Consider the following 24779-nt stretch of genomic DNA (forward strand, 5'->3'; position numbering starts at 1 on the left):
CAAGCTTTTGCTATCCAGCTCTTTGCATACTGCTCTAACGTGGTCAGCCTCCAGTCTTCAAGGGGACAGCATGCTCCTCCTGCCGTGGGCCCTGCAGCCCCTCTGTGTGCCCAGGCTGCGGTCTCTGAGCGGCAGCAGCATTGCTGGTGGGAAAACAAAGACCACCCTTACCCACCCATCAGCATTCCTGATGGTGGCTGTGGGGTGATAGGTGTGAATGTCGGAGAGCCAATAAAGGCGAAAATCCTTCGAGCCAAAATGTGTAATTTTAGAAGTAAATTCTGGTCACAAAGTTTAGGTTGGCTGTTGCAGACAACCTCATCACAACGTTCCTGGCACTCTTCATCTGCCTATCCTAGAACTACCTGGGATGGATGCTTGCTCTGCTAGATGGCTGATGTGCCATTGAGGTACAATTTTCTCATCTGGTATTCAGAAGCTTTGAAGATAGGTACTGTGTAGTGCTGGAAGTTAAATACATAAAAATAAAATAAGGAGTAAGTATTTCGCCCTGCAGATAAACATGTAGGAAATGAGACAGCTTTGTGGTGTGTGTGGGTAAGGTGTTGAAGAGTGCGAGGTCTGTGTGGCAGGTGTGGCTGCCCTTTCTATCAGCTGGTTTTGTTTGATTTGTTACACATTTTTGAGTGCTTGTGCAGACTGGCAGTAATAAGCAAGACCCTGTGCTGCAGGTCCTCAAAGTTGTGGGTGACAGGTGGTGGGAACTCTGTCCATCTTCTTCAGCACTGTTTGCCACTTACCTCAAAGACATAGAGAATATTCAGAGGAAAATGTTATGCTTGCCAAAGTCAAGGGGTTTATTGGGTTGGGATTTATGCTTTCTGTTCAGATTTTGTGTTTTCCTGCATGTTGCTGGAGGGAAGCAGTAGTTGTGTTGGCTTTGCAAGGACATAGATTAGAGCCTTAAGACCAGAAGTTGATGATCTGGCACTTTACATGCCGAACAGTGTGTGTTGGCCAGCACTTTTCAATGCCTGGCCAATGTGTTTGGTTGCCAAGCCACCTCTGCAAGTGTCGTTGCCTGCTATTGCTGGAAGAGTGCTGTCACAGCCAGCCATAAAAGCTCTATAGCTGCACTGCATGGCTGGACAGCAATTGAGGATTCTTCAGTTAACTGAAGAACAAATCCACTTGGTTAATTACCAAAATGGGGTGGAAAGCACCACTTCTGTCTGAAGAGGTTACTGTGTTAGGGGTGACTTGAAGTCCAGGCTCTGGCCGTTCGAACATCGGACCCTGATGGGGAGCCAGAGGTGGATGGTTTGGGGTTCACAAAGTGGGGTCTGGACTCTTGTTTGGTGCTTAACAGGGAGGTGGAGTTCAGACTTCTGGGTCTGGGATATTTATGCATTTTTGTCAAGCCCAAATGTCACATCTGTGAGAAGCAGGAAGGTGTGGTAACTCTTTGATGCTTCTGCTTGTTGAGTTTGTGATTCTGTTCAGTGGCTGACTGCAGCATCTGACTGTGTTACCTGCCACATGGGAACACTCCAGGGAACCTTTATTTATTTATTTATCTATCTATTTTCTGAAAGAAAGCTATCAACAGACCCCAAGGAGCAGTAACTAGTAATATACTGTAGTTGCTTATGTGTCAGTCTGAGTTAATGCTTTTTGGATAATGTTCTCCATCACTGAGTTTGTTAACCTGGATCCCCCCATCCTGGCACAACATCCTCCTGACCTTTGGAAAGATATCAAATGATTCTGTTTTCTATTAATAATAATTACAATAGCAATAAGCAGTTTCATGTGCTCCTGGTATTTTTACTTTTACTGTCCAGATTATGCCTATTGCCTTTCTGATGTTTTGGCTACCCAGGAGAGGCTGGGGATGACCCCAGGCACTTAGATAACCTCTCCAAAACGAAGGAGCAATTTTATGAATAAAACACAAGGCTAAAATTCAAAAGACAAGTGTCTGGTTCTCACAAAATCTTTTTGTGTGGCTCTGGGCAAGCTGTACCATCTTAGATTTCCCAGCACAAGAACACAAGAGAAATGACTTCATCAACTCACTTCAAAATTGTCAATATTAACTGGTGTTTGGGAGACATAGGGATGTTTTAGACATTCTGGATTTTCTAATACTTCTGAATGATTAGAGTAACAGAATGACGTTTATTGAGCCTCTGGAGCCTTCTTCCCATAGTTATCTCCATTTACCTTGTCTTTGTCCACTTCAGATGTAGAAAAAATACCACCTCATAGCTTCAAAATGCTTACATGGCTCTGTTCTTGTAGACTTAACCAAATTTGCCATGGGTTGTAGATCATAAACCAGCTGGACATTGACCAGTAGACTTAGCAGAGAGGCCAAGGATTTTCTTATATATGAAGATCAATTGCTGGTTCATTTTAAAGGTGATAATTTTCAGGTCACAGTTGAGGTACCCAAACAGCAAACCACATATGAAAACTCTCTCACCTTCAGTATATTGTGCCTGGTCTGTGGACAAACTCATTTTTATTGTTGTCAGTCTGCCTTCTTATGCTGGCATTGAATTCACTTCCAAAGTAGCAATACAGAAAGGAAAAACCAAAACACATTGCTTTTTTTTTTTTTTTTTTTTTTTTTTTTTTTTTTTTTTTTTTTTTTTAGCACTGACAATAGCCTTTGGAAAAGTCCAGTTTTCCTTTCCGAGAAGGTCGCCATGACTACTCTCTGTGCAGCGTTTAACAGCCGTGCTGGCTAATGCAGCAGAAACAGATTTGGCTTTTCCTTTTGGATGTAATGAATAGCAAACTGCTGCGTATTCATTAAGAGAAGCAACTTGCAGAGGTTAAGTGTTTCATTTCTGGAGCTGCCATCTAGGGCAGTAATAAAAAATAAATTGGGCAGCCAAGGAGGAAAAGGGGTTTATAAGACATAAAGTGGGAAGAAAATAATTGCTACCTCGTTCCTTCTTTCTTTCCCTGGCTTGTGCAAGAGTAAGCTAGGATCCTTGAGTCCAAGATATGCAGATTTTTGTTAAATGCAATCAAATTTGCTGGAGAATTAGCTATGTTTTTGATAGGAACACATCTGACCAATTCAGCAAAAAATAAACAGGCTCTTGTACTGCAGTCATCCCGTCCAGAAAAGATCGAGGAAAGTGAAGCTGGCTTTCAAGTCTGAATGGCCCTAGTCCAAATGATGCTCTGTTTACCTTCCATGGATTTGTAGCTCTCAAGGCTGGAGTGGCTTATTGTGATCATCCAGCCACAACCTCCTGTACTGCCCGGGGCAGCAATTCTAGAGTCCAACCCGTGTTTTTTGGTTGGTCTGATTTTTTTTTTTTTCTTAGGAAAAGGTACATAACTCTGATTTTAAGACTCTGGAAATGGTATTAGTCTCTCCCAGGTTTAGATGTCCATGTCCATAGTCAGTGAGAAGGGAAGGGCACGTCTCATATATGCGTAGGATGTGAGGAGTCAGGTGCTGATTGTTCCTCTTTCCCTTTCAGTTTGTCATTGCTGCACATAAAAGGGCAAAAGAAATGGAAAGCAAGGGCCTGGAACACAAGTCCTGTGAGGAGTGGATGAGAGAACTGGGGGGTGTTCGGTCTGGAGAAGAGCAGGCTCAGGGAAGATCTTATACCTCTCTGCAACTTCTTGAAATGAAGGTGTGGGGAGCTGGGCATCAGCCTCTTCTCACAGCTAAGTGAGAAGACTAGGACTAGACTAGGACTATAGGGCTAGAGGGAATGGCCTCAAGTGGCACCAGGGGAGCTTCAGGTTGGAAATGAGGAGACATTTCTTCTCAGAAAGAGCAGTCAGGCATTGGAACGGGTTGTCAGGGAAGTGGTGCTGTCACCGTCCCTGGCGGTGTGTTTAAGGAAAGGTTGGACGTGGTGCTTGGGGACAAGGTTTAGTGGGTGACAGTGGTGGTAGGGTGATGGTTGGACCAGATGATCCTGGGAGGTGTTTTCCAACCTTAATGTTTCTGTGATTCTATGTTACACAGACCAGAGGCTAGAGCCTGAACTGGAAAACGGCATGTGGAACATGTGGAACAAGGTCTTAGCAGGCTGCAATTTGCAAGGTCCTGCAGTTTTGCCACCTAACCTAACCCATAAAAGTGGCCTAGAAGAAAGCTGGAGAGGGACTCTATCAGGGAGTTTAGCCATGGGACAAGGAATAATGGCTTTGAACAAATGGAGGGGAGATTTAGCTTGGAAGTGACATGAGGAAGAAATTCTTCACTCAGAGCACAAAGCACACATGGGAACTAGGGCTGAAGATGCACCTTGCTTCTGTTCTTCTCTGTAAAGAATTGAACAAAATTACCTAAAAAACAGTGTTAAAATAAACCCAGGACACAGGATGGGAGGTGCAGGGCAGTCCCTGTGGTCAAGGGGCAGCCTTTCTCTCTGTCAAGCCAAATGGCCTGGGGGAGCCAGCCCCAGAAAAGGGGCCCTCAGCCCCCCAACCCTCCTCCTTCTTCCACGGGAGGGCATCTTCCAGGCCGCTCCCAACACAGCCGCCTTTGGCCACGCATGGGCCACTGCAGCGCAGAGGCTTGCTAAGGTCACAGTGGCCACCACTGCCCCGCCTTTGCTGCGGGCCCTATAAAACAGCCCCCCTGAAGCTGGCCCACCACTCGCTCAGCGACTAGGGCCTCTGACAGCCAGCGTACGCGGCAGGAAGGAGACCAGAAGCAGCAAGGCGAGAAGCAGCCCTGCTGGTGTGCGAGGACAGCAACGTCATCCAAAGAAGCACCAAGAAGGAATGCAGCTAACAAGAAGGAGAAGTGTCATGGGCAGAGGGATAGCGCCGGCAGCACAAGACACACCAGTGCTTGAGAGACCTCTGGTGCGCAGCCCACAGACACATTTCAGCGGTACCACTGGTACCACAACGACACAGGGAACAGGCTGCCCCCTCTAACATCCAGCGACAGGGGGCCTGGGCCTTCCCATAGGCACAACGGTGGCATGGGGCAAAATCAGGAGCATCAGGCAGACAGCCGTGGGGAGCAGAGGCATAGTCCAGAATGGAGCGTGGGACTCAGCCATGGCCGTAAAACAGACGGCAGCATCGAACCCATGCATGAAAATCAAGCTGACAGTGGCATGGGACATCGGGGTGGAACTGGATGACCCCCTGGTTCGGCACCCTGGCCTGAAAACTTTCCGGATGGAAGGCATCCCGTTTGGGCAATCCCAGGCAAAGACTGGCTTACCCTTCTGCCAAGGACTGTGGAGCCCATGGAGATGAATCCACCAGAAGATGTGGAGGAACACATGGAAGTAGATCCACCTCCACCAGAACAGACCTGGGACTACCGCAGCATGTCGTTGCTCTCTTCCATGTGAGAGCACCAGCAGCGTCGCAGGAGTGCCCGGCCAGCTCCCTACTCGTTGCTCAGGCTCCATCCCAAGCATTAGCTTGGAGCCACCAAACACCACGGACGTCCCGCAGGCTTACCTGCAAGATGTCCCGGCAATAAAGAAATCTGTTGCCAATTCTCAGGGGTTGTGTGAGTGCTTCTTTCCCATCCCCCAGTCCTTGTGCGAGAGGTTGCGTCCCTTCTGCATGGAGGCTCAAGGAAGAGCACAAGAGAGGACCCAGCTTCCTTTGTGCTGCTGCGCTGAAGTGACAGGAGGAGTCCCTGAGGGCCACCATGCACCTTTTACATTTGTGAAATTAGTCTGAGGGGTGCAAATTGTAGTGTGTAAGCAATTATAGGTGGCTGATTTCTTTTATTTGGAGTGAGTTTCTATATCTGAGTAATTGGTAACGACAGCCATGGAGAATGCTGAGGTACTCAACACCACTTTTGCCTCTGTCTGCACTGGTAGATGGGCTTCCCAGGTCTTTCATTTCTCTGAACCCGTAGATGGAAGCTGGGGGATCAAAGTCCCACCCACTGTAAGTGAGGAACAGGTTCAACACCACCTGATGAACCTAAACAGGTACAAGTCCACAGGACCTGATGACTTGAATCCCGGGGTCCTGAGGGAACTGACTGATGTAGTTGCCAAGCCTCTCTCCATCGTAGTTGAAAAGTCCTGTCATTTGGGCAATGTCCCTGGTGAGTGGAAAACCTACTCTTCAACAATTAAAACAATCAGGAGACGTCTCTTCTCAGAAAGAGTGGCCAGGCATTGGAATGGGCTGCCCAGGGAAGTGGTTGAGTCACCGTCCCTGGGGGTGTTCAAGGGAAGTTTGGATGTGCTGTGTAAGGACATGGTTTAGTGGATGACATTGGTGGTAGGGTGATGGTTGGACCAGATGATCTTGAAGGTCTTTTCCAACCTTAATGGTTGTATGAAAATAACAATGTCACTGGTGGTGACACCTCATCTTACATCGTACAGCCTCATCTTCCTGTGCTGACCACCCCCTGTCTCTCTCCACGGTCTCATGTAGGCAGAAGGGGTCCCTTTGGTTTCCTGCACAAGAAACATGGGTTTCCAGTCGCTCATCCAGGACGCTGTCCATCTGCTGCTTATTGTTTTTGTGCTAGTTGTACAACCTTGTGTTTGGCTCCGTAACAATGCATCTTGTTTAAGTGAGTCCAGCACACCCATTGATCCAGATGGCATTGTATTAGTGACCTGTCCTCTTTAATTATGTGCAACTAATTTTTAATTTTATGTTCCCTGCAAACATGAGTGGGAATGATTTTCTGGCTGTTTGTAAATCACTGATAGATACCAAATCCTTTCAGGGAATGCTTTCTCTTCGAAGAAATAAGGATCCCCTATTACAGTTAGTTTTCAATATTTATCAAATAGCCAGTTTTTAATCCAGTTAGTATATGTTTACATTGATATCTGTTCTAGGGCTGATTTTTTTGAATTAGCATCTTGTGCAATGTCAGGCCATGCAGAAGTCTAAGTCTCTTATACTAAAATAGTTATCTTTCTCAACCGACACCATAAATCTTATCAGTATATAATGCCAAGTACATTTGACAAGGCTGGTTTTTTTTTCTTCTTTCCCATAAGAAGGCATGAATGTCTTGTTAAGATGTTTTTAGCTGGGTTGGCACAGGCCAGTCATACCTGCAGCAAAATGATGTTGAATCCTTTCCCCGCGTTGTTCTGTCTGAGGTGTGTTCATTGTGTCTGCCACAGGTATGAGTGTTGAAGGAGAAGCTGCTGTGGCATGTCCAAGCCTCTCTTTGCTCTGGCAGCGTCACATAGTTACTACCATTTCCTCATAATTGCTTTTTTTTTTTTTTTTTCCCTTTTTTGTTGGGAAGGACGTGATGCTTCTAGAGGTGTACTGGGCTGTGAGCTGTTGAGAAGTTTCATCTATGTTGAAAGTCCATGCTTCCCTGGGATCTGACCCATTGCCATTGGGTGTAGCAGGATGTGGCAGAGATGTCCACAGACTGAAAGGAGTATGAGGAGGAGGATCTGGAGGACTGAAGGGACAAGTGTCCTTCCACCCTACTTGTGGTGGTGGCTTTGTTTTCGCAGACGAAGCAGCACAAGCTGTTTTCATGTGTATGGACCCCTGGGCATGGGGGTGGCATTGCTGATCAGAGCAGTCACCTGCATCTCAGTGTGGACTGAGTTGAAAGTAGTGCAGAGCTTTAGGTATCTACATAGCTCCTGGCTTGATCTGTGTTTATAACTGATCCAAAACGCAGCTGACAGTGTCTTGGAGGTGATGGTGCATGTGAAGGTCAGGTCTGTGCCTCCTCCTGGTGGTCACCAGGGTGCTTGGTGATAGGGTTTTGGTGGCCAGAAATGGGTTACCTACCTCCAGAGATGCTGGCAGCTGGATGAATGGCTATGAAAGTCATCAAATCTACCTTCCCAAATAGTTTTCCCACCATAGTGCTGTTTTCTGTGAGTCTGTTGGCTGTCTGGGCAGACCTCACGGTGTTTCCTTGGTGAAGAATGTGGTTGGTGTTCACTGGCTACATCTGACCCAAACAGCAGCCACGTGTCCCCAGTAAACCTGTAGCAGGTCAGGCTACACCAAGGCAGAGCTGCCCCATTGTTGGACCAGCACCTTGCCTGCAGGTTTTGTTAGATGAGAACCGTGTGCGCTATGGAGCATTGCTTAAGAGGCTCAGCGAGCCTTTTCCAAAGACCATTAAAGTCAGCTGGAAGGCTCAAAAATCTGCAAAGACTTGAATCAAGATTTAGAAGGGAATAAGAGTTTTTGAGTGTGTGTGGATAGCGGGCACTGAGGAGTGCTTGAGGTAGTGAGACCTACTTACTCTCTTCCCCAGTCTCTGGCACAGGGGACTGTGAGGATAGAGAAGGAGGTGAGCTGTGGGTATCACAGGGAGATGGATGAGAAACTGGAGTTCATAATGCTGGGAGCACATGGACCGTGCCTATGTTTTATGCCTGTGGACATTATGCTCCTTATTTTAACGGGTTTCAGGTACTTTTCAGATGGTGTTTTGAGCATGTGCTGTCTATGTGACTGTCCTTGACAATTATACAACAGTGGAAGGGATAGAGAACTTGGCTCTGCTGGGTGTTTGCAAAATGCAATGGGAAAGCTCGTGTGGGGTTGCAGGGGTCTGAGTCCCACGGCATGTGTGCATCCTCTTAGGTCCATGTTGAGCATCTGGCCCTACCCCGTGCTGAAAACCCTGGCAGTTTGGTGCCAGAAGTCAGCTCAGGGGACCAATTTCTAGATTTAAGTAGGGCCCTAGGGCAACAGAGAGCTGGGTTGCAGGGTACTCTGCCTGAACACAAGCCAGTTTGTGTGGAGGTCTGTGAATAAGCATTTGTTTTTCAGGCATTGGGCTGGAATGCGTTGTTGCCTTTATTTGGGGGTAAAATGAAGTCTGGTGGTGAATCAGTCCCTTTAAAATGACACACAGAGCTGTAGATATGGAGCCTACTGCTGGAAATCAGTGATAAGTAAGAACATCAGAATTTTAAAACATCTTTATTTGGATGCTGAAAGCCACTGTGGTTAATAGAGATTGGGTATAAAGGTTTTTTTTAAAGAGAGAAACCCCTGTAGTTTAGGGTAAAAGCCAGCCACCAGCTGATCAAATTAAGCAGAAGCATCCTCGTGCATGGGCTGGTCTGTAATTGCTCACTTCAGAATTTCTTCATCTCTTTCTTTCAGCTGATTATGGCACTGCCACAGTTAGGGCATCAGTTCTGCTGCTATGATTCGTCCTGACGTCTGGTTTGTGCTGAGGGGACAAAGTCTCAGGAGGTGGATTCTGGTGGTGCTTTAAAGGAGCAGATGATTGACTCATGGTCTGGAGAGATGAACAAAAAGAGGGGAGTTTGGATCTGCGGAAGCAAAAGCAGTGCTTGACTTAAGAAGAGATACTGTAGGAACACCGAATAAGCTAACACAAAATCCTAATTGGGAAAAACCTTTTGTGTGATTCTCAGGAATAACCAACAGATGAGAGAGATCCACTGTGAGCAAAGTGTCATCTGTGCAGGAGTTATTGTCCTGCTCCTTGGGACACTGCTAAAGAGATGGGCTAGATGATGAGTAGATGGGAGAAGAGCTGGAGAAGGCTTTTAAACTGGTCTTTGCGCAGTTATTGATGAAACAGAGGGAGAAATGCTAAAGAATTTTGGAAAGGGAGTTTCAGAATTAGCACGGTGTGGTGTGATGCAAGAGTGGAGTGAGCCTCTTATGAGAGGTGCTCAGGAGGATGCTGATGCTCAGTGATTTCCAAACTCTCAGCTGACATCAGGGATGATACAGCCCAGGAGTCTGCATCTGCCCACCTCTTGCCTACTTGTGATGGAGATCTGTGCAGATGCCAGCAGTGGTGTTCTTACCAGAGTTGTGAGCAATACTTTGCCATATTCAATTTTTACTCTACTAAAATGAATATCATGGGCTTCTTAATAGTCATAGGAGCATAAAAATCTCACTGTATCACAATTCATCATCCTTTAAAAATTGAATTTCTGTTGAATTATGCCTTGCCGCTATAGTGCTGTGGAAAAGCTCTTATTATTCATAACTATAAATACAATGATGTTGAGATTTAACTGGTGCCTGAAGGCTTTATGCTGTACTTTCGTATTGACAAAGCAAACAGTCTTATGGATTGGTTTAAGTTTATGGGACTAGAGGCAGCCAAGTGCTTCCGCGCCATTGGAAGCTCCTCTGCTACAGTCCCCAGCTGTCCCTGTGACTGCTCTGCAGGCCGGCAGGAACATTTTGTGCCATTTTGGCCCTGTGGGGCAATGATAAACCAAAAAAAATTACATAAAATACTTATTGGGTCAGTGCTTTTCCTCTTGGGTACCAGTTCGGTTCAGCTGCTGGAGGTCATGTGTCATGTCTGGCCACAGCAAGGGTTTGTGAGAGCAGAGCTTGTGTAGGCTGAAGGACAGGACGGAGGAGCTGGAGCATGAGAAGGACCAACAGAAACTGCCTGAATCGCCGGTGTCTTCATCTTCCTCAGTGCGGGGTAGTAATTGGATCTCAATTCAAACATCTTTTCCCTGGCAGGGTTGTCACATGGACCCTTCGCCTTGGGTGGACATCGAAAAATAATGTCTTGTTCATCGTCATCCCAATTGAACGCTCAAACAGACATTGACCAATATGTCCAATTGCTGATGAGAACAGGCCTGACTGGGTAAAAGTTTGCTTGGGTTCACATTTTGCTTTGCAAGCATCTATTTTGGGCTTGAAATGTGGAAAAGTCCCACAATTCAGTGCTCGGACGAGTTAGAGCTGTTCAAATGTATTTTACTGTAACACAAAAGAGAAGTGAGTTAATCTTTTACAAGAAATAATTAACATATGGAAATAATTTTTTAAGTTGTGATTGGGTAAATTTAGTCTCTTGGGATGAGGTAGAAGTGATTCTGATTGGATTTGGAACAATTTTTTTTGCTGTGGTTATAATTAGAAATTTACACATAGCTAAAGAAGTATTGCTGTTGGATATGGGTTATCATGGATTTTATGTTGTTTGAAGTTTTGTTTGTTTTACAATCTCTTTTCTTAATATAGAGATTGGGCCTTGCAGAAGTTTGGCAGTGGCATGTTTAACTTTTGACTTAGTTTAGACATTCAATATTTTTGTTACAAAATAACTTTTTTTTTTTTTTTAAGAAAAATTAATGATCTCTTGAGAACTCAAATTCTGTATTTGAAAAATTGCAAAGCTTCCATTTCAGGCTTTCTTCTACTGAAAGCAAGGCAATAAATTCACTGATTCCACAGTGGTTATGCATTTCATTTCAAAATTTGCTTTAATGTAGGTATACACAGAGATACAAGAAAGTATTAAAAATCAGGTGCCTGAATGTTTTGCCCTATGACAGGACTAAACTGGCCAGTCATTAACTGGTGTTGGATGTGTTCGGCCCCTACAAGTGAGTGGATCTCTGCTCTTTGTGTGTCTTGGAGTCATTTTAAATGTTGGTGAGTGTGCCGGGGGCTTGCTGCCACCGCAGGACCCATGAAATACGTTTTGTCCCTCTGTCTCTCGTCTGATGTCCTGAGGACCCATGGTGGCAGTGAGGGCAGCAGCTGGGTTGAGTTTGCAGGAGGATGAGGGTGCTGCCAGTGGAGGGGCAGGAATTCCTCCCTTGATTTTTGCAAAAATGTTTTTTTTTTTTTTTTTTTTTCTTCAGGGAATTAGTGGGCACCTGAACAGAAATCACTCCCACTGAGGGTTTTCTTTCCTTGCAAAAATCTTGATACCTGTTGGCTTGGGACTACTGGAGCAGGAGGGAAGGAAGGGACGGTCCTGCTGTCGTCCACACTTCAACAGCACCGGTGGCATGCAGCTGGAGCAGGAGACCCATGTGGGTCGACACACAGGGTGCTGCTGTGTGGCCCCAGGAGCTGGGGCCCAGGGGTGGCAGTGCTGGCCCCGGGGTTTCGGGGGTGCCCGTGGCAGGCGCTGCATGGGAGGGGCAGGCACAGGCTGTTTCTCCACCTGTTTGGTGGTGGCCATTAATTTGAAAGGAAACAGGAAAAACTGGTTCAGTGCACTTGGAAACTTCAAAATGAGAGAAACGTCCCCATCCCCGTGCCCGTGCCCCTCCAAGTGAACAAGGAGCCCAAGTGAACGAGGAGCTGGGTCCTCTCATTTGCAAAACCGAGATTGACCAAATGGATAAACAGTGACAAAAGTGGTGCTGGACACACACAAACCCTGGGGCTCACTCAGACTTCCTATAACTTTTTGTTTGTTAAATGAGAGATGGGTTTTCTGACTTGAAGTAAGCACCAGCCTCGAAAGGAGCGAGGGACTGGCCTGGGACCATGGCCGGGTGCAGCAGGCAGTGCAGGGGAGCAGCAGCTGGGCTGATCAGCCCTGAATGAAAGGGGGGCTGCAGGTCGCTTGTCTGTGTGTACCTTGAAATGCTGGGAGGAGTAGACGGTGGGTTTCTGCTTTTTGCACACACTGTTTTCTTTTTATTTATTTATTTATTTATTTATTTATTTATTTATTAATTATTTTTTGGAACAAGTGTGTTATCTCTCCATCTGAGCCTCTCCGGGGCAGCGAAGGTTCCTCCCGGCTGTTATTTCACATAACTTTCCCTGGCTGGGCAGGTGTGAGCACTCAGCGCCTGTGGCCACCCTGGTTAATGATTGCCCGCTGCCGGCAGAGAGCTGGGGGGTTAGGTCACAGCTCAGCTTAGGGAGCACCTGGAGCCAGCACGGGCACAACCCAAGCGTTTGGGGTTAGCCCCCTGCCTGCCGAAATTGGGATAGAGAGCTGTGAGGCTTTGTGAACACTGAGACAGTTTGGACATGAAGGGAATTGGAGAAGTGTTATCTGCTGTGGTGGACTGCCCGTGAGCATCAGGTGGTGGCATGCACTGGGTCCCTGGTGCAGCTGCAGTCAGCTGGAGGAAAATGTGTGTGTTGTTACTTGCAGTACTTAATTTAAATAAGAACTTAACTGATTGCAAATCTCCTTCCGACAAGAGAGAGAAACTCTGTCTCAAATTTTATTTTTTTAAAATGTTTGTTGCTACAGGGACACTCACAGTTGCATCCTTCTCATACATCTGTGCCTGTCTGGAGGCTCCCAGTGTGGTGGGGACCCAGCGTGTTGCAGGGCTGGAACCAAACCCACAGAGCATCCGTCATTGGCTTCAAATTAAATTCACCAAAGGCGATTTTATTTTTATCGATTTACCAACCAACCAGTTATTTCAGAAATGACTGGCTGCTGCTGTTGGTCATTTCTGGATGACCAGTTGGCTCTGCATCGCACGGCTTAATGATTGCATACTTTATGTTGGTTAAATAGTGCTCAGCAAGGAAACAAGAGAAAACCACACTGGGATAATCTAAGAAAAACAAGGATTATAAAAATGGCTCTGAGGCGCTGACTGCTGGAAGTGAAACCTATTTTGTGGGTTTGCTGCTGCACCTTTTTTTCAAAAAATAAAAATCGGAGCAAGTTGCACTTTTTTTCTCAGCAGATGGGCTACTCTATCGCCGGCACGTTCGCCCGTCTGGAAAGCAATTATGTCAGTTGGCCCTGTCTTGATTTGCGTTTCTATTAGCGTGTGCTTAACTAATACTGCTGCATTCCAAAAAAGACTGGGTAAATTAGTTCCCCTTTAAAACCAATAAAAAATAAATAAAACCAAGCCCATGATGCACCACAGAAACATTAAAAAAAAAAAGGCCATTTTAATTCAAAATGTTTCAAAAACTGTTCTAAGATGACCTTAAAATTCAGTTTTTTGGTGCCAATCCAAGAAGAAATTTAAAATAATATTTCATCTCCACAGTCTTTTTTATAGCATTGGCAACCGTGGGAAATTCTCCTTGTGTAGGTCAAGAAACTCTCCATTGAGGTTTTAGTTAATTTTTTTCTTGTTTTAGTCAGTAAAGGCACGATTCAGAGCATGGCACTTCTTATGCCAGTGAGGCCTGTGCAGGGCTCTCCTGGGGTACAGAGCTCCACTGCTGGCATGCCCGGGGATTCTCCAAAAAGGTTGGAATTTTGGGGGACAGGGACACTGTTCCATCCTCGTCTCCCTGCTTGGCAGAGTGTGCTTTCCTCCCCAAAACAGCCTTGCACTTGTGTCTCTGTTGTCAGCTGATCAATCAAAATTTGGTTCGCTGAAGTTGATGGGGTAAAGCCTACAGTCACTCATTTCAGTAGGTTTGCTAAAACTTGAACAGGAACTGCAAAAAAAAAAAAAAAAAGCCACATATAAACGTCCCAATGTACTTTGATTTTTTTTTTTTTTTTTCCCAAAGCACAACTATGTAAGCTTGAGGTATTAAGGGCTTTCCCAAAATTGTAATAGCAAAGGAGTGGGCTGGGGTTTACAGGCACCTGCAATGCCTGACTTCATGCAGGCTCCTGCCAGGCAGCCAGGCATGGGTTTCCACTGGAGCTGTTTATTTAAATCCTTCCCTTCTTCCACATTGTCCAGACCTCTTTTCTTTTTGTTCTTCTGAATGCATGATTTGGAAGGACACGGGCTAGCGATGCTTTTATATTTATTTCCTAGTTGTGTTTGGCAAATAAATGAGCAGGAGTTGCTGGTGTCTCCTCAAGGTCGCCAGGCACGTGACTTGTTCATGATTCATTAATGTTATTTCTTCTTCGCTTCATCAAAAAAGAAAAAACAAACAAACCACAAACAACCCTGAAGAGGCCTCTTGTTTGAGCGGCCGTGCTGTGCTGCCTTGTGCCACCAGCCCTGCTGGTTTCACACCATGCCTTCATGCCGGATTGCCTCGTACCTGCAAGGAGCGTGAGCCCTGTTGCTGAGCCCTGCGGGCCTGAGCCAGGTCAACACTGAACCACGGCACGGCTGGGCCCTGTGAGACTGCCAGGCCTGGTGACATTGCCAGGCCTGGTGACAATGCCACGTTGGGCAGCACTGCCAGGCCTGGTGACACTGCCAGGTCTGGTGACAGTACCGGGCTGGGTGGTGGCAGCGGCCTGGCTGGGCCATGCCAAGTCTGTGAGCAGCACCAGGCCCAGCCACCACTGGTGGGAGGGCTGGTCTATTTTGGTAAATAATAAAAATAATACTTTGTTCATCACCCAGAGAGTGTAGGCTGTGACTGTCAGCCATTTTACTTGTCAGTAATAGCTCTGCTTAATCACAAAACAAGACTTTTCCTGTAATATATCTGTAAAACAATGCAAAACAAAACAACCTTTCTTCCTCCAGTATCTCCACAGCACCACCCCCTCCCAAACAAACAAAAAAAAAGGCATAATTCCTCCTCCCCTCTGACGAACAATGACTCATTCAGTGTTTTTTTCTTTTTCTTTTTTTTTTAACTTAATAAATTATTATTATTTTTTTTTATTTTGGCCTTTGCTTCCCTTCAGTGGCTATGTTGCAGCAGAGCTGGCAGCAGTGCCGGCAGTGGAGATTGCCTAACACTTATGAGCCCCTGTTTTCAACTGTTTATAACTCTGCCAAACTTTAAGTGTTTGGGCTGAAATTTCCAAGCCAGGTGTCTGCCTAAGGGGGGAATTTGTTTGGAGAAGTTGCAGCAGTGCTGCTTCTGCCTGCACTGATTAATGAGATTCAGAGGAAAATGTGTTTGCTCATGGTGAGCTGAAAAAATCACTCCACAAGCAGGGAAAGTGCATTGTGCCAGGCCTAGGCACTTCTGTGTGTTTCTCCTGTTACATATTTTTGGCGTGTGTGTTTTCTGAGACCTCCCCTCCTTAAGCGTGGTTAAAATACAGGTAGGGACCAGCACTATCCCTGTGCACTTTGCTTCTCCATGGAAAGAGGCAGAAAGCACTCCTAGGCATTCAGTGGAAAATTTGGAGAACTTTTTGTATTTCATGGACGTGACACTGTAGAAAAACACCCTGATCTGGCTGAATTATTAACCTCTGAAAGTATTTGGGCTCCAAATGCTCAGCCAGGGGAAAACAGGAGCTGGAGGGGCTGAAAGTGCTGCCCACAGCAGGGCCTGTGGGTGACAGGAGCATCCCTCCTACATCCTGCCCTCATATGGGGACATGGCAAAACACAAGTATGAGAGAATTGGAAAAGTACTACTAATAAATAGCTAACATTTCTAAAAAGTATTCTAAAAATTGTAATTCTAATTTAAAAAAAAAATACTCTGGAGAAATATTGCTGAGTGAATGACCTCCCTGGTCATCCAGCAGTGGCCCCCTGCCACATCAGTCTGGCTGCTCGAAATTTTCTTTTTTGTCCTTTTCATTTTTTTCTAAAGAGAATTGAGCTTTGGACAAATATGGGGTGGTACAGAAAGAATGCTGTATGCTCAAGCTGCTCCAGGGTGCATCAGAGCATGGGGCAGGCAAGTAGCCTATACCACAGGGTAGATTCAACCAAAATTTTGGCATTTTCCAACTTTCGGTTTTGTAACCTTTTTTTTTTTTTTTTTTTTTTTTTTAATGTGGTTTTAATGTAATCTGCACGGGGAAAGCTCTGTGTTCCCTGGTTAGGTTTTTGGTACAGCCTTACAAAGCTAGATTTTTTTGATGGGTTGCTGGTGCTGCTTTTTCTGGCCCCAGGGTAGTGTGGTCACTCATCTTCTCTGTCCAGCGTCCTGGGATTTGTAAGCGGTTGACGCATCCCCATGCTTATTTTCCTTCTCCCTCTCTCTTAATTTCCAAATTCTTTCACATTTTTCCTTTCAACATAGTGTCTTAATTCTGGTGCTTTATTAATCCATCCAATTTTGTTGAGTTCAGGATGTTTGAAATACACTTATATCCATATAAGAAGTGCTTACTGTATTAATCAAATGATCCAAGTTGGCTTCTCCTCTGAAGTCCTTAATTTGTGCTATATGTATTCCTGGTAATAGCAAACTTTGTAACAGTGTGCTTTTCCATCATGTTCCCAAGGAGACCTTGAAATACATTAATTCAGTGATTTTTGAGTACACCAATATAATTCATATGTCCCTTTAGCAGCCACATCAAATATGATCAGTCTCCAGAATCCCAGTGTTGATCTATTAGTGGGGTATGCAAAAGGCTGTGTGAAAACAAATACAGAAGAATCAGGTTTTTTTAAAGATTTGAAAATTTTATTTATATAAGCTATTGGAAAAGACAGCTTAGGAGAGGGAGCAGGCTGTTTGAGGGCTCTTGTAGCAGTCATTTTGGGTGGAAAGCATCTTTTTTGCATCACCGTTTTGATTCTCTTTCCAGGAAAATGATAAGATGGTGGCTCTTGGTTTTGCTCACTGTGTATTTCTGAGCAAACACTGTGGAAGAAGATTTGATCAATGTCTGTAGGAGCAGAACAGCATTTCCCACGTGTCTTTATTGGATTTTCAGGAGTGTTTTCCCTTGGTGAGTTATACATGCAGCAAAACCTTGTAAACCTGGCAGTGGGATTTCCCCTGAAGTGTGTGCTTTCAGTGTGCCCCAGCTCTGTGGTGAGTGCTGGGCAGGGAGGTGGTCAAAAACCTGCAGAAACTGGGTTTCTGACTCAAACTTGAGGCTTAGAGCTCTAGTTAGAGCCATACTTTAAATAAATCAGTCGAGATGGGGAAGGGAGGGTAGCATGAAGAAGTGCTGAGGTTAATTCTAGGTCTGACAAGTGCTGGTGCCTGAGAAGCTAAATCATAGAATCACAGAATATCCTGAGTTGAAAGGGACCCATAAGGATCATCGAGTCCAACTCCTGGCACCACACAGGTCTACCCAAAATTTTAGACCATGTGACTAAGTGCACAGTCCAAACGCTTCTTAAACTCTACAGTTGGAGGAACCCAAAAGCACTCCAAGTGTCTAAATCACTGAGACAACAGAAATAATACCAGCCACAGCAACTCTTATGGGAAGAGAGAAGAATCAATGCAGAAATTAGGGGCATTTAAGGCCACGAATGAAAAAACATTTTTTGCTAAATCCTTAAAGGTCTTTCCCCAGTACAGGGCTGTATGATGCAGTTAGATGCACCAGGGAGGCAGTGGGATCTTTGGAACATGTGTCTGGGTCTCCAGCCCTCCCAAAGTATTGCACTTAGCTCTGCTTGTCAGGCTTCATGCTGTGCTTTTTTTGGTCTGGCATAAAATTAGTTAAATGAGGCGGTGTAAACATGGAAAGCTTTGCAAGTTTAGTTTAGAGTTTCTAAATAAATACAAAAGACTGCCGGTGTATGAGCGTGTGTGGGAGAGGATGGGCTGACTTGTACGGCAATCAGCATCCTTCTACGTTTGCATATTGACACCGGTGCCTTTTTTAGACAGTAACTCTCAGAATAAGGTTTGTGTGCCTAATTCATGCTCCCCTTGTCCATTTTGTGCTCTTCTGACAGTGGAAAACTGTTTGTCCGCCGTATGATTTGGGAGCAAGAGTTTTCCCAATTGGACTGGTTCTTGCAGCATCGGGCATGTACCAGATAACAGCCCCTATCCTGAGCCGAAGTGTGTCACGCCAATAATAGCATTAAAGTTTTAAACTGAAGGGATACTTTTTTGTGGTGGTTAATGATTAATTAGGTCAAATTCTCCAAAATTAGACTGCTGAAGAAGGAATGGGCCAACAATTTGCATTTTTCACAAAACCTTGCAGCAGCAACTGATGTGGGCTGATCCCACCTCCCCCACCACATGCTCTGTCCCATGCCCCAAACTCACTTGTCCCCAGAAGAGATTCATTTTTAAAATTGTATCCATTAATATCCCAATTTCCTTTTTTACCCCCTTTTCAAATCTTGCATTAAACCCCTGTAGATTCTGCTTTAAGTAGGCAATTAAGCTAACAACATAATTATATCCCTTAATGCTCATTTTAACTGGTTTAGAGAAGAAACAAAAGGGAAAGCAGCTTCAAATATATGGAAATAAAAGCTCCATTGTAAAGATATTTTTGATACCCATGTGATAATTTGTGTGAAGTGTGGAGTTTGCTCATGAGTGGCTGCAGGAAAGCCGGGAGGTCACAGCTGACAAGCCTCGCAGGCAACGTGGAGTTGTACCTTTGAGTGTCCTTTTTCTGAACCTTATTCTGGCTGCAAATTTAGGGGAATCCCAGGAGACTTGAGAGTATGTCCACTTTGTACTACAGTATAGTGGCTGCATAGCTGCGGTAGGATAGTTTTTTTCATTTTTTATTACCTAGGCAATTAGTCACAAGAGACCAATACACCGAGTCCGCAAGCTGCCGCCTTACCATATGTATGAGTGGAAAACAGAGCTGCAAAATAACATTGATGGAGAATTATTGTAGTGAATCTCTACCAATTTAGTGAAGCTCCTTTGCTCCCTGTGCAGAAGCAGGGGAATTGCTGCGTAGTGCCCTTGTGGTAGCAAGCAGAGTAACTTTGATTCTGTTTGCAATTTTCTGTAGAGTGCACAACGTCCACAAAAATCTGTTTGTGAGGCACAAAGTTTTACGAAGACCCTCCAAGCTTAAAGCCAGGAAGCTGCTTTGGAATCTCAGAATTGAGAACAGAAATGAGGATGCTGTTGTAGTTTACAGAATTGTGCCTTCCTTTTCACTCTCCTTTACACACTCTGATTCCTGTAAGGAAATGGAGGTGCCATTCGAGCAGTTTGGCCAGTGTTTGATTATAGGACAAGTGCCTCTCTGACCTGCGAGGGTCCTGTCTCAGCATGCGAGTGGCAGTGATCTAGATCTAGTGGAAATAAAATACTTATCTTTCTTAAGAAAAAGAACAAGAAGCTGTAAGCCCTGGGCAGTCAGCTGCCTACCAGCTTGTGTTGTGTTGGGTATCTGCTCCCACGGGCTGTGATGTGTAGGCACCTTGGTTTCTGGGTGCAGGTAGTATGGGGAAATATTTATACAATTACAGCCTTCAGAACATCACTTAGACCTGCAAGATGCTTCCTCACACGTTCACCAGTCACTGGAGAAGGTGTGAGTGTCAGAAGGCATTCCCCAGGGATGACCCACTCCTTGACTTCTCTGCGGACACTGCCCACAGGAAGTGCAGGGAGCATCTCTTGGAGGTGCAGTTTCATGGACCGCAGCTTCTGTTAACTTAAACATGAATGTGGTTTATTGTTCTTTTTTTTTTTTTTTTTTTTTTTTTTAATTTCACCAAGAAATAACTTATTTAATAAGACTTTTCTATTTTTTCTAGTGGTCTGTTTCACTAGGGTAGAAATTTAAAGTTATCTATGTCATCCCTGCTGTGCCGAGCAGGTCCATTGCTAGCTGTGCTGGAGCGAAGGAAAACCATATATCATACTGCGAGATGGAATCCTTTACATACAAGGTTTTGGGGTTTGCAATTGGAAAAGGAATACAGTATAATTGACTGGATGTTGGCTTTCCATCCTTAAATACTGCATAAATAAGTGAAGGAATTGTGGTAGGAAGATAGGTTTTCTGTAGTTTGAATATCATCTATTGCACGACTCACTAGTGCGAGAGCAGGGAATATTTTCAATGTAACATCCTCATTTATCTCCAGTCTCCGTTCAGTCCCCATCCCTCTTGTTGCAGCTGTTCAGCTTTTCTTGGCAGTGTAGAGCTTGTCTGTGGGACACTTTGCAGGCTCATGAGCCTGTGCCCTAATGAGTTGGAGCAATTCAACCTTACTTCTTCTCTGACCTTGCCCATTTTTTTCCTTTTTGTATGAAATACATCATGGCTTATTGCCAAGTGTCTGCAAGCCCAAATCTCTGACCTGGTGTAGCTTCAGGAAACATCCATAGCTCCAGCCTTGGGTGTCTGCTCACCCCTTCAGACATGTGTTGCAGCGGGTGAGGAGGTGTATGGTATTTGTAAAGGGCTGGAGATACCTCACTGAAGTGGCCAGCTTGACAAAGCAGGGAAAGGCTGGAGTGAAGATACATTCCTACCTCAGTCTGCTGCTTTTGTTTATTTGTAATGTTGAAGCTCCCCAAAAGGCTCTCCTGCTCGTCAGGGGGTGTACACCTCTTGTGTCCTCATCTCTCTCCAGTCAACCTTCTCCATGTCCTCCTTTCTATTTAGGACAATGTGGAGGCAAAGTGCATCAAAGTAGAGATCCAGGATGGGGTTTAGGGATGCGAGGACAGTACCCAGTATTCACCAGACTTTCACACAGACACCCCAAGTTGTTGCATCTTCCCATACTTTTAATCCCACACTTGAAAAGTTACGTGCAGAAGACAATTCTTGGGCTTAAAATTTTTTTCCTATGTTTGGTAGGTTTAATTTATTGGAGATTGTGTGCCATAAGGCACTCCCAAAATTTGTGGTATACCATACTCCTTGGGTACAAAACAGTTTATATAGAAAATATCCACTGCTTTCACTGTGATTTATTTATGATCCCAGTGTGAAACAATCCACCAAAGGTGAATTGGGTATGACTGTGTGACTGCCTGTGTGACTGCCACAGCATGAAGCATTAAGTAAGCATCACTTTCTGCGAAGAGGTTGTGGAAGTGGGTGTATGCGAACTTTTCCCAGCTTGACATCTCATACTGTTCATGGTCAACAGGAGACTGGAGCAGCAAGGAGCAGGTTGACAGAGAATTTCTGGAGGAGGAAGCAGCCGTTGGCCTAGGTTTTGTGGTTTTTTTTTTTTTTTTTTTTTTTTTTTTTTTTTTTACGCAAAGGACTGTGGCTCTGTTGTGGTGGGCTCATTGTTGTGGTGGGCTCATTTCTCAACTTGGAGGCAGAACCAGGCACTGGCAGCAGCAGCCTGTGCTCTGGGGAAACCCAGACTTCGTTTGAAAATTCTGCCTTAACTCTTGGGCTCAGGGATTTCTCTCTGCTTTTTAGACATGACCAAAGGCCGCCTTTGAATTCTGGGGAGGCAATCATGCCTTCTTTCAAGGGATTCCTTGCTTTCCTTTCAAGAGATGTAGCAGCAGTTACTGGTCTGCAGGCTTACAGAGGACTAATGATGCAGCCTGCAAAATTCAGTCCCAAAATGGATTCTGTAAGAACATTTGTACCTTTTTTCACATCACAGTCGTGGTTTTCCAGCACTGCTCTGACAAAACCTGTCTAGTGGCAGAGCTGTGCAAATAATAGATTTTTTGTTTCCTTGAAGCACTGACAAATTGAAAAATTCCTTCTTGGGTTGAGCCAAAGGAAAAATATATCGATTTTAATTTTTGTTTTGAAAATAAAAAATAGCATTTGGGGGTATATAGTTTTGGATTGATCAAAATTTGGGGCTTGCAAGTACTTCCTTTAGATTTTGAACATCCCTTCAAGTTCTTGCTTTAAAAAATAAATAGGACAGATATTTTGCCTGTATGAATCAGAAAAAATTTAAATGTCAGACTGTGTCACTTCCACTTTTTGAAAATGAGTGTCATACTCCATTGTATGAGTACTTCAGCAAAAATGACACTAATCCATGCAATAGTCGGTCCTGCTATATAGCTACACTTCTGGCTGAAAATAATTTCCCTTCAGCTCTATGCCCTTATTTTTTTTCAGCTCTATGAACTATAGAGAATAGAAGGTCATGAAGGCTGGGTCTGGGTGATGTTTGTCCCATAGAAGTGCCTTGAAAGAGAATTTCTTTAGCCCAGGCAATTACTGAAAGATGTCAGTTTGGGAATAACAGAAGCAAAGGCTGGTGGTATGCAGAGAGAACCCCTCTTCCCAGCCTGGTTTGAGGACTTGAGGTTTGCAGGGCAGGTCCTGAGACAGACTGGCTGCTCCATCACTGCGCCCTCCATGCTCGGCAGCCCCTGGATTGTCTCCAGGAGAGGAACGTGTCCCCGCAGGAGCGCTCCCACAGCCTTTGCGTTTCAGCTGTACCCAGGAGCAGTTGGTTTTTCTCTTCTGTTTTTTTCCAAATTGCCGTAGTTCTCAGGAACTCACCCAACTTTGCTGAGGGCAGCAAGACATTTTTTTGTCTTTTTTTTTTTCTTTTCTTTTTTTAATCTAGGAGGTCTGTTTGTTTATTTATTTATATCTGCTCAGGGAGTTGATCTGTTGATATTTATAGGATTTGTGGTTGGCTGATGGGGGTTATTTTGCAATCAGAATTTCTAAGATTTCTACTTTAAGCCTGCTTTTTTCCAACTTTGTTTTTTTCCCTTTGTTCTATTTTTTCTTTTTTCTCTTTTCTCTTTTTACTCTTTTGTCTTCCTTTTTTCTTTTTTTCTTTTTTTCTCTTTTTTTCTTTTTTTTTTTTTTTTTTTGAGAGAGACAGGCAGACTAAACTCTTTCTGAATTTTCCCCCTGTAATTACTGCTCTTTTTTAAGTTTGAAAAAATCATCGAGCTTTGTGTGCCATCCCCCCTTCTTACTTTTAGGTCAATGTGGTTTGACTTTTTTTTTTTTCCCTTTCCAAAGTAAAATTACCACAATTTCATGCTATTAAAAAAGCCAATCACACAAAATTGGGAGAGAAGGTGACGATCCCTAGGTAACCTTCCAGTGGTAAACATTTGTTTAGTTTCAGCTTCTTAGCTCATCTCTGAGCACTACAAGGGGTTTCTCTTGTAAGGCTAAAAAAAATTATTTTACAGTGATAAAATAAGAATTTTATTCTTACAGTCCTTCTCTTAACACAGTTGCACTGTGCTCCAATGTATCTATGTCCATGGAGGTATTTATTAAATTATGCATTTTTAATGCTGGATACTAATTTACTGCTTTGGATTATCATTTGACAAATTTTTAATATTTCATTATGTTCCTCAGATATAAAACTGAACATCATTAATACCTTGCATCTGTACAGTACAGTTAATTATGAAAGGATCCAAAGCATTCTCCAAAATTTACAAAAGAATGATTAAAATTCCAAAATGTACAGTTCTGCCCAGGGATCACATTGCTACCACGGACACACAGATGACAGGGCAGCTGCTCTGGGACGTGCCTCACAGTGTCTGCAGATTTAAAGGGCAAAGTTTTAGTCTTATGAAAGCTTCTTCCAAGAAGTACTTCATCACCGGGCTCTTCCGCGGCTCCTCGGCCCATGAAGCTGCGGTTGGTGGATCTCCCCCAGGCACAAGCTGTCCTCTGAGGATGTTCTGGACATGATTTGCTTTTATTTTTTGTTTTGAATGTTTTCTAATGTATTGGGTTCAGACTTCTTGAAGGTCACAGGCTCCTGTTGGAGACCAGCGCGGTGATCTGTGGGGTTCTGTGGCATTTTCGCACTGGGAAGCAGCAATGGGACTTTGGGGTTTCATGGACATCTGTCCAGGGAGCTACTGTGTTCTGGGGTGGTTTTCCTGTAGATAGGCTTGTCTCTCTCTTTCCCAGCACCACTTTCAGTGCTCAGAGAGCAGAACTTGAGCATCTGAAACAGCTCAAGGTACAGGAGCAGAGGTGCTTCTGGTGAGCCACCGTGCTGTCAGGTGATTCACCAGCTCTAACAAGCATCAGGAGTGCTCCTGATGGCAGAAATGCTCCCATGTAGCCTGTATCTGCATGGTGGAGTTGTACCTGAAGGTGCTTTAGAATAAGGACATCCCATGGTTTGAGATCTTGTGGTGTCTCCTGGCTGGTCGCCGCTTGCAGCTGCTGCCCCAGGGGCCGTGCTCCTTGCAGCACGGCTCTGCTGCCCTTGGCTGTTCACTGTCCCTGTGGCTTCTCATCAGGCTCCTGCCAGCAGTGCCCTGTGACTGGCATGGAACACAACAAGTTCTGTCTGAACACCAGGCAGCCCTTCTGAGCTGTGCAGGTGACAGGGCACTGGCACAGGCTGCCCAGAGAGGATGCGGAGACCCCTCCTTGGGATCTTCAGGAGCCCCCTGGACGTGGTGCTGGGCACCTTGCCCTGGGTGGCCCTGCTGGGGCAGGGCTGGGCCGGGCAGAGCTGTGCAGGCCGTGCCCACTGCATCGCTCAACACGTGTGGAGGAGAGGTGCTGGCGGCTCCTGCGGGCTGGGTAACTCATGCCACGAGAGGCAACCGCAGCTCCGTCGGATGTGGCATTTCAAAGCAGAGCCTACCTACGCAGAGCCAGGAGATGCGCC

The 24779-nt window shown here is 44.9% G+C and overlaps 1 protein-coding gene across 11 annotated transcripts in view; it reads left to right on the top strand.

Annotated features, from left to right (window-relative positions):
- Window positions 1-24779, top strand: part of ZNF618 (zinc finger protein 618) — a 179578-nt gene that overhangs the window by 37065 nt on the left and 117734 nt on the right. The gene's annotated exons all lie outside the window — the stretch shown is intronic.

The sequence above is a fragment of the Aythya ferina genome, assembly GCF_964211825.1.
Source record: "Aythya ferina genome assembly, chromosome: 20".
Lineage (NCBI taxonomy): Eukaryota > Metazoa > Chordata > Aves > Anseriformes > Anatidae > Aythya > Aythya ferina.